Here is a 10,282-nt window from a genome sequence, read left to right as displayed (position 1 = left end):
GGCTGTTGTTGACCACAGTCATGGTTCACATGAACCCTGATGGGCTCAGCTGGACAGAAGAACACTGGCAGCTGTGAGACAAACACATGCAATTAGCCAGCACCTGCCACACAGAGCACTTGCAATCCTCATTCATAATATTAAGCTATCCTCTGATAAATAAGGCGGCTACTAAAGATAGAACAACAACACTGGAGAGAACATTATAAATTAGACAAGCAACTGTTGCAGAGTCTAGGTATTATTAGTCAAGCACACTAAACCCCATAATGTATGTATAAATAAAAATAAATGTAACTATTACAAAGGGAAACTCTTTCCTCACAGAACCAACTGCAGAGACACTACGGGCTTCCACTGCAAGCATCTGGCAGGGGAGACAAGAGAGGGTTTGGAGAAGAGCTACTCACAGATTGCACCCAAAAGCTAAAGTGGTTGTTATTATATAGGCCATTAAACCTTTCACCCCTTCCAGCTCCAGCAGGGATCCTAAGTTCATTGTCCACTTGAAGTGTGCAAGTAAGGCTTTGTCCTAATTCCAAATGACTATCAGCCTGTTATATACTCTGCTGAATGTCACCAAACTCATCTTCTTACTGACCAGGGGTTTTCCTTTTTTTTTTTTTTTTTTAATAATATGTGAACCAGCCAAAAGGAAACCAAGCTTCTCAGGCAGGCAATGAATATTCCCACTGTGGAATGTGTTCAACCACCTACCGGCAGAGTACACAAGCCCATCTAGCCAGACCACATTTCCCACTATATTTTTATTCTTGAAAACAGATGAACGCCCAAGACAAAGGTCAGTTTCATTACCCAAGTAAATAATCTGAGCTCAAAGTAAATCAACTAATGAACTTGGACAATCATTAGCATCTGTACTCTAAACACATTCTGTTAGTGCTATTTGAGCCCTTCATATTTGGGTTCCTTGAATCTGAGTGAATACATTTGAGTCTGATGAATGATAAATCCTCTGAAGAACTACCTTTAAGTCCACATTTACTTTTTTAACATTTGCTCAAAGTAAATTGTGTAACCTGGATTACACAATTACTCTTCAACAACGTAAACTATGCATTGGAAATCCATGTTATCATTGCTTTCCTACGGCAGTTAGATTCAGGAAACAGAACTATTGCATGAACTGGGAACCTAACCAATAAAAAACAAACTGCAGATTTTCAGTCACCTGTTTGTAAACCACCTACACACCAAGAAATTCATGGTACAATGTATGAATAGTGTTTCACAGAAAACTGTGTTTTGTCATATATCCACAGACAACAATAAGCAAACAATTCCATAGGTAGCTGAACTAAAGAAAAATTATTTCTTAGGGACATCAGCAAGGAGTCACTAATGCCCCGAAAGGAGAAAATTCTGCTGCAGCTTCCCATCTGGAAGCATGGATGGGGACCTGCCCTCTAGCCACTAACCTGTTTTCAAAGGATATCTATGAAGTTACTCATTTTTATGACTTGAACTCACAGAACAAGCTGAAAATGTATTAAGTAGGAAACAGACATGGAATTGAGTAAGCCTGACTTCTACAACCACCCCCCCACCTCCCCAGAAAAACAACTATAAGGAAGTAGGGTCATGCAAAGGAGACTCCAGGAATTTGCTCTGGACTTTTATACATTTTTCCTTGAGTAAAATTCATGTGGTGACTGCACTGCTTCCTGTGTCTTCAAATGAGGTCCATTTTTTCTTTCCTTTTATTCAAAAACATGTCCTCAAAAGTCTGAAGTCTTACAGGCCAGGTGCCTTTGATTTCATATACATATATATAAGAAACAGGATGGTACACTAAGGACACTAAAGATTTATAAGAACTATAGCAACAATCTCACTAATGATTTAAGTAAAGAGAAGAAATTACGTTAGGGTTCACCTCTACTGTACGTTTCCATTTGTGACAAGAAGCTATTTAGTAAATCTGCTTTATAGAGAGATGGCACATGCTCTTCCTCAAAGGCAGGATGCTCAGCTTGAACAACAAATGCTGGAAACTTAAGATAGCTCCTGGGGAAAACCATTACTGTGAAAAGTCACTCCCTGATCCTGGCAAAGCCTATTTAAGCCTAAGCCCGTGAGATAATCACTGAATATGGTAAGCCTTTCCTGAAGAATATTATGTGATTTCAGATGTTTGCAGTATATGGACCAGTAAGTGTGCAATGAAGTCATAGAATCTTTTAGGCTGGAAAAGATCAAGTCCAACTGTAAACCTAACACCGCCACGGCCACCACTAAACCATGTCCGTAAGTGCCACATTTGCACACCTTTTAAAGACCTCCACAGATGGTGACTCAACCACTTCCCTGGGCAGCCTGTTCCAATGCTTGACAACCCTTTCAGTGAAGAAATGTTTTGCTAGTTTCCAATGTAAACCTCCCCTGGTGCAACTTGAGGCCATTTCCTCTTGTCCTGTTGCTTGTTACTTGGGTGAAAAGACCAACACCCACCTCACTACAACCACCTTTCAGGTAGTTATTTGTAGAGAGCAATAAGGTCTCCCCTCAACCCCCTTTTCTCCAGACTAAACACCCCCAGTTCCCTCAGCCAATCCTCATAAGACTTGTTCTTTACACCCTTCAGCAGCCTCCTTGCCCTCCTTTGGACACACTCCAGCACCTCGATGTCTTTCTTGTAGTAAGAGGCCCAAAACTGAATGCAGTATTCGAGGTGTGGCCTCACCAGTGCCAAGTACAGAGCACTGTACACAAGAATTGCACATACTGGGCACAAGTCTTCTCTCAGTATATTCATTCCAGGGAAAGAAACAGTTCTTGTGCTCCCAAATGGAATTACTCTGATATAGCTCAGCGCAGCACACATGACTGCTTCAGAACAAGTTAAATAACTGTTGGTTTAAAAGTAAGAAATCGTCCAGGACTTCACAGAATGGACATCCAAAGTCACCAAAAGCACATTAAAAGTACCTAAACAAGGAACCCAGCTTCCAAATGATAGCATTGATATGCTTGTGCAGGGACATACTGGAGGATGGGAAAACTTGTGGGCCACCTCCCTTAGTGCCAGCTGGTATAGCTCATGCTTTTGTGTCACACGAAGTACACATCTTCCCCCACTGCCTGGGTTTCCTGAAAATATCTCTAATTTTCTGCACAGTGCTTAGTCAGATTGAGAGATCATTTCTGTACTTCACACTACAAACTGAGCCTTTTGGTGATGACACATTTCTGCAACCGTCCCTTCTCTGCTTCAGAGGTACAATTTATCTTCCACATCAGGAAAGGAGAAAATAGTCATGTTAAATCATGTCATTGTCACCTAGTGTCCCTGAAAAAAAACCCAAGAGAACTCTGTGAAGCTTGTCTGCATATGACACATAACATCTAAATTGCACATCTAATATTTAATTCATATTCATTCATAACAGCATAAACTATGCCATTAAAAAGTATTTGTTTTGCATGCATCAGCAAAAGCTGTGCCCAGTGCCCTGTGGCTGGGCATTTCTGAAAAGGCAGGGGTCACACTCTCAACCAACACACAAAGGTATCATGGTTCTCATCCTAGAACAATAACGTTGCTTGGCTGAGCTTCCGAGTACCTTTTTCTAGTTTATATTACCTTCCCACATGGATAAAGTTTGGGCATTTGTGAATTGCTATAGGGTAACTCATTCTATCTCAGTCAAAATAATCTGTGATTTACACATCTGTAAGGCTGGTAAGCAGTCTTCAGTATGTAGGTATCAGAGTTATTGTAAAGATGAAGAGAAGTCATAACACTGTCATGAAAGTGAGAGATGCCAGCACAGTGGCTGAGGGGCAAGAGACATTGACCAGATGCAGGTCTTGTACTGATAGTCTGGGTATAGAGCAAACATGGGCAATAAACAAGAAGAAAAGGAAAGAAAAGCAGAACACAGCTTCATAAATGGTTTCTCTTCATAAGGAATGATACAAACACAGCATTTTAGATAGTACACATGTTAAATACCTAGGAGACAATGAATCACAGAGATAAGACAATGAAGCAGCATACATTCACAGATGAGAAAGAACGGTTGGCTTAGCTTCTCAGGCCCTGTTTCAGGGAGCAAGATAAATCTCCTTTGCAGAAGTGGCAATAACAGTTCCTGGCAGCAGAAGAACTGGTAGTGGTGCCAAAGGAAAAAAAACAACAACCAAACAAAACCAAAAAGCTAATCAAATCTCATGAAGTCAAGCAAATCTCCCATTGCTGCCAAGAAGTCCCCTGCAGAGCAGAAGACACTGAAAGCCCTAGCCTGGACCAGCCAAAACAGAGCACCAGGACACTACTGAGGGGAGGCAGGATCATGAGAAGGGACTGGGTTTGGTTAACACCAGTAGACAGCCAAGTCCCACACAGATGCTCCCACACTCCCCTGCAGTGGGATGAGAAAGACAACTGGAAGGGTAAAAGTGAGAAAACTTATGGGTTGAGATAAAGACCGATTAAAAAGGAAGGGGCAAAACAAAACAAAAGACAAACAAGGGATACAAAAGTAACTGCTCACCACCAGCTACACCAATACCCAGGCAGTCTCCAAGCAATGACAACCCCTGGAAAACTCCCCAGTCTTATTGCTGAACATGATGTTGTACAGTAGGGGATGTCCTTTCAGTCAGCTGGGGTCAGTTGTCCTGGCTGTGTCCCCTCCCTGCCTCTTTGCCCACCTCCAGGGGCAAAGTGAGAAACAGAAAGCCTTGACACTGCGTAAGCACTGTTCAGCAACTGCTAAAGTATCCATGTGGTATCAACACTGTTTTGTTCACAAATCCAAAGCACAGCACTATAATACAGCTGCTGTGAAGTAAATTACCCCCACCTCAGGCAGACCCAGCACACGGACCCACCTGCTGACTGAACCCTGTCAACAGACACTATCCTACAGCACGTTCAGTCTCCAACCACACTTAAATAATGGTTTCCAGGGGAGGGGAATTCAGGCTTGGGGTGCTTCAATCTGCTTTAATGAATCAGTAAGAGACAGATTTACTTATTTTACAGAAAACTCAGCTGAATTAACACAGCTTACACAGAAGGCTGTAAGGATGATGGATAGACCACGTACCTAGTATAGCGACCTTGCTACAAATGCAGCCTAAGGAGAGGAATAAAAAGAAGATCCACTGCACAAAGGCCAGTTAACCTGAAATTTGTGCTGATAAACTCTCTGACATAGGGCAGTCACTTAAACACTCTTGTGTTTCTGCCACAGCTCTGGGTAGCACTCCCTCAGTTGGACACTGATGGGTTTGGAATTTGCCATACTGGTGCCACATGCTCTCGATGGGAACAGGTGGCTAGGGCTCTCCTGCCCTTGGGAACTGTCCTGGTTCCAGCTGGGATGGAGTTAGTTACCTTCTTAGGAGCTAGTACGGTGCTGTGTTTTGGCTTTGATGTGAGACTTTTCTCAGGCCTTGTTAGCGAAAAGGCTGGAGGGACACAAGGACACAGCCAGGTCAGCCAACCCGAACTAGCCAAAGAGGTATTCCATACCATGGGATGTCATGCTTGGCATATATACCCGGGGGATTGGTTGAGGCAGGCAGATAGTTGCTCGGGGACTGGCTGGGCATCAGTTGGCGGGTGGTGAGCAGTTGCATTGTGCACCACAAGTTTCTTCCTTCCTCTCTGGATTTTATTCTTTCCCTCCCTCTTTTCATTATAACTGTTATTGTCATTGTTGCTATTATTTTTCATTCATTTTTATTCTATTTCGATTATTAAATTGTTCTTTTCTCAAGCCTCCATCCAGTATTACATTCCTTTCCAACTCTCCATCCCATCCCTCTGGGTGAGGGGGGAGTGAGAGAGCAGCTGAGCGGTACTTAATTACCAGCCAGGGTTAAACCATGACAACAACAAATTTTGCAGAGGTGGGATCTCACCGCCCATTACTTTCAGGCTCTCAAAAAGGGCCAGAGTTTCCCAGCTAAGTGGACATTTTGGGTTAACAGTTTATTTCTTCAACAGCAGTCTTTAGGAAAAGCAAACAAATATACAGACCACATGAGACTGCTGAAAACCAATTAGTTTTACTTTAGATATCACAATTTATAGGCATGCATAGACATGGTAACAACCACCCAAGTGCATCTGGTCACTTTTCCAGCAACCTCACAACAGCTCTGTAACATCAGAGGTCTCTGGGCGATCTAGTTTAGTGTCATTCAGTTTCTCTCAATCTCTCTCTTTAGTTGACCTTTGAATCAAGCAGCAACAACACAGGTTTCTCTCTCTCCCCTCTGCCCTATCTTTCCTCTACCAGTAGTAGTATGCTTATAAACCCCTTAAAAGGAAAGAAAAAGGCACAGATGCTTTTACGTATTATAACTTGCAGTTACTTTGCTAAGTAATTATCTGGTCAGCCTCATCATGTGACCACTCTTCTTAAATCTATTACACCCTCACCTTTATATCCAGGTTCAGATTATAAATCATGGCCTGCCACGCAAAGTAGCCATTTTCTTACCTATGCATGTTCTGCCAGGATGCACAGCTACCAACATTATGCTATCTGAAAGAATTTCTTTTGTTCCTTGCAGTGGCTCAATTCAGAGGCAGGAGAAAATTGATTAAACCCCCCTACTCCAAATTTAGTTTGCAGTGTAACACAAACATACATACCAACTGTCCAATAGCAAGCATTGTACATCAACTGTATCCAAACATAAGATCTTTTAATAATGATTTATAAATATAAAATGCCAGGTTTTGAGCATTGACCTGTTGAGCAGGCCAAACTTACTACTGATCTGACATTATGGTCTGATATTGCCTGATCTGCTTCAGATAGTGTATTGCAAAAATAAGCAGCTGAATATTTTGCAGTAGTATTTGCACCTACAATTAATGGCTGGCTTGCAAGCATGGATGTGAATAAGTTCCACAACATTGACTGAACTACTAGATCAATTAATTCATCTGAGAGCTTCCTGGTGATGCATCAATTTTTTCCTGTACTTTTGAATGAAAAGAAGCAACATGCAATATTCATATGTTGCAAAAAGCACACAAGTGAAGAATTAGAAATTATAAATGGGTAAATCATAAAAGACCAAAACTAATTAGAGCTCAAAAGAATGATTTGGTAATTGGAATCTGGTGGAAGTGATTATACTCAGTGCATGGCTTCTAACTTCATCACTTTCTGCTTTATAGCTGGCAAAATCTGACAGAAGTCTCAAGGTCCTGTTACAGAGACTGGAAATAGAAAAATTAATTATTTCATATTTTACCTTCCCACATTTGCTGTACTTTAACCTGAACACGCTCCCTTACTCTGGTAAGCATTACTTGCTGTTGCATTTTAAAAAAAGTTACCTTCTTTTTTTGATCCAGTTCCTCATAAATTTGCACCAGATTGAGAACTGCATTTAATAATTTCAAATTTTATTATATTTTTAGGGCAGGAAAGTTACACTTCCCAATATTCTTCGGTTTTTACATCAACAGTTAAAAGGTCCTTTAATGGTGCAGCCGCTGGCTTGTTCTGATTGGATGACTCAGAACCACCAGCCACCAGGTGCTACTCCTTCACTTGGAACCTTTTTCCTAGTGTGTTACAGACCACTGTCCTACAGCTTTGCTCTCATTGAATTGCTTTCCTGTAATGTATGAAGAAAAACAACCTTATGAAAATTAGGAGACAGAAAGGCAAAAGGAAGATGAAAAAGGAAATTAAAAGCAAAAACCCCAAATGTTTACTTGTGGGTCAGTAGTTCAGAGGTCTGTCCACAGCAGAAGGGCATGCCTGTACCTGGAAATTAACCAAGACACTCTCATGCCTCAACTGCAGAGGTCAGGCACACTATTGAACAGGTCTGCTTGCGGTATTCAGTGATGTTGATCACTGTGAAGCATTTCAGGATGCTCTACTGATCACTATTGCAAGAAACAGCACTACCATCTTTAAAAAGATCTCTTTGCCTGCTTCATGGCTGAAAGAAACCAGAGAAATAGCCCTATACAGCCTCAAGTATGGCATTTTCTTCAGTTACAACTTTCTCAGAGATTATGTGTAAAAAAGAATGTCATGAGCACAGCAACTGCAGATGTCTTCTGTGATCTACCCAGTACCTGATGTCTGACAGCTGAAGCAGAAACTGAATTTCATGATTCAGTTTGCTGCTCACAAAGAAGTGCTTTACTTTGGCCTCTTTCCAGTATGGAAAGGGCAGTGCCTAGAAGCCCAGAACCTTACAAGCACCTAAGTAACTAAGAGATGCCTGGATGCTGGCAGTGATGCCAGCCCCCATGTCCAGGGGTGAGGAGAGTTGTGCCATGGAGAGAGAAGCTGGAAGAGTCCACATGCACCACTTTATAGGTCCATCCAGGAAATTCAGAGACAAGTGTAGCTTTGCTATACAGCCAGTCCTATATGTAGCATTAAGAAAAGCTAATAAAGTGGAAAAGGGGGGGAAAAAAAGTGGTATATAAAAAAAAGCATCTCACATTTCAATACACACCTATCTGCTTACTAAACATTGTGCTAAGCTGTATCTAAGTTGAGAAAATTATTGAGGAAAAGAACCAGGCCTTGATTCCAAAATAAAAGTGCTGGAATAAAACATTTCCCTGGGCAAGCAGCAATGGTTTCACTAAGCCTCCCTCTCCATCTTTCTTCTCTCAAGAAGAGGTAAAAATATATAAATAGATAAAACAAACCAAGCCCTTCTCCCCACCCCATAGCCCCCAATTAGTCTTGCTGCTTAGAAATGCACAGGCATTATTTGCACACACAGTGGCTGCAACAATTATGTGGATAGCCTCACTACAAGTCCTCCCAAGAAATCCATTAAAACGGATACAGTTTACATACAGTATCACTGATGCTCATTTCTAACATCTAAACTATTACAAAATGCAGTCTTTTTTTTGTGTCCCATCTTCCACAAGTATCAAAACTCTATCTTAAGTGAGGGGGCTTTTCCCTCAAGAGTTTATTTTCCTAATTACTCATTTATCTCTGCCATATCAATAATGCCTTCCACCATTTTGTGTGCAATCATTAATTACAATAGCACTTTTCTAATTTTAACATGGAGGAAGAACAATACTCAAGAATTTAGAAGTCTGTCCATCAACAGAAGCCATCAAATTACACTGAGAATCAAATGGGAGAGTTTGCAAAAGCACTTTCATGAAATTTCCAACCTATCTGGATTCAACTGAGCAAGAAAGATGGCAAGACCATTGTTTTAGTCACTATTCTAGCATTTTTGCTTCTTAACACAGCCAGGAAGCTCAGTGACATAGCACATTGTTGCACTAAAGCTTACAGTGCCTTCTCAGCTTTCCAAAGCTGCTTGCAGGGTTTCTGAAATGTCCAAGTTGCCAACTCCTAGATGCCATCTTTAATGGCTTCTTCATCTTCTTAATATTCAAGTCTTACCCCCACCCTTTGCAAAAGTATTGTCGAATTTATTGTCAAAACACCAGAGCCTCTGGGTGTTTTGGTGGGGTTTTTTGTGCTGTTGGTTTTTTGGGGGATTGTTTTTTTTTTACAGTCCAAGTCTTTAACAACTGGAGACTAACTGGTGATGTTGATATGAATTCAAACAATTACTTGCTGTAACATAGTGATTTGTCCAAACTGAGCTAAAGGGTTTCTGAACATGAGGGTGAATGTCTCACTCTTTTATTAAAGTCACTGGAAGCCATGGCAAAAACAACACTGCACGAACACTCACCCCAGTGTGGCACATCTCTGGCAGAAACCTGTTCATTTCCTCTCCCTCTTCCTATCTTCTACCAGTTCTGCATTATTATTAACCTGATATGAACAAGACAGACATCATTAAGCATGCTTATCTTTGAGAGTGCTACAGGCCATAGGCTTTACAATTCCGTCCCCATTTATTCCCATGGCTATGAACTCAAACAACCACTCTTACACAGCTCTTTCCAGAGCCCACCCTCAAACCATGCAATCACTATGGAGCAATCACAGGGTATCAGTAAATCAAATCACAGAGTATCAGTAAAGGCTGATACTCTATCAAAAGACAGGATTGTGAATACAGGTACTGCAAGAACGCAGCCAGAGATATCTGCTGTTTCCTAAGTTTCCTTTTCCCCCTTGTTTCTTCAGTTTTATTGAACATGGAACTGTTTACATAGACAAAATAAAATGAAACCAGGTCTTTTCATCTTACAGCTGCTGTGTAAGAACTGAAACAGGGAAAGGGACTACATGGCCTTTTACTTTTTCCGTTCTCATAAAGAGCTTCCTGAGGTGATGTCAAATAATGTAGCTTCACTGAGGTCCATAGA

The sequence above is a fragment of the Falco peregrinus genome, chromosome 1 (genome assembly GCF_023634155.1).
Source record: "Falco peregrinus isolate bFalPer1 chromosome 1, bFalPer1.pri, whole genome shotgun sequence".
Classification (NCBI taxonomy): Eukaryota; Metazoa; Chordata; class Aves; order Falconiformes; family Falconidae; genus Falco; species Falco peregrinus.
This window is presented reverse-complemented; position numbering follows the sequence as displayed.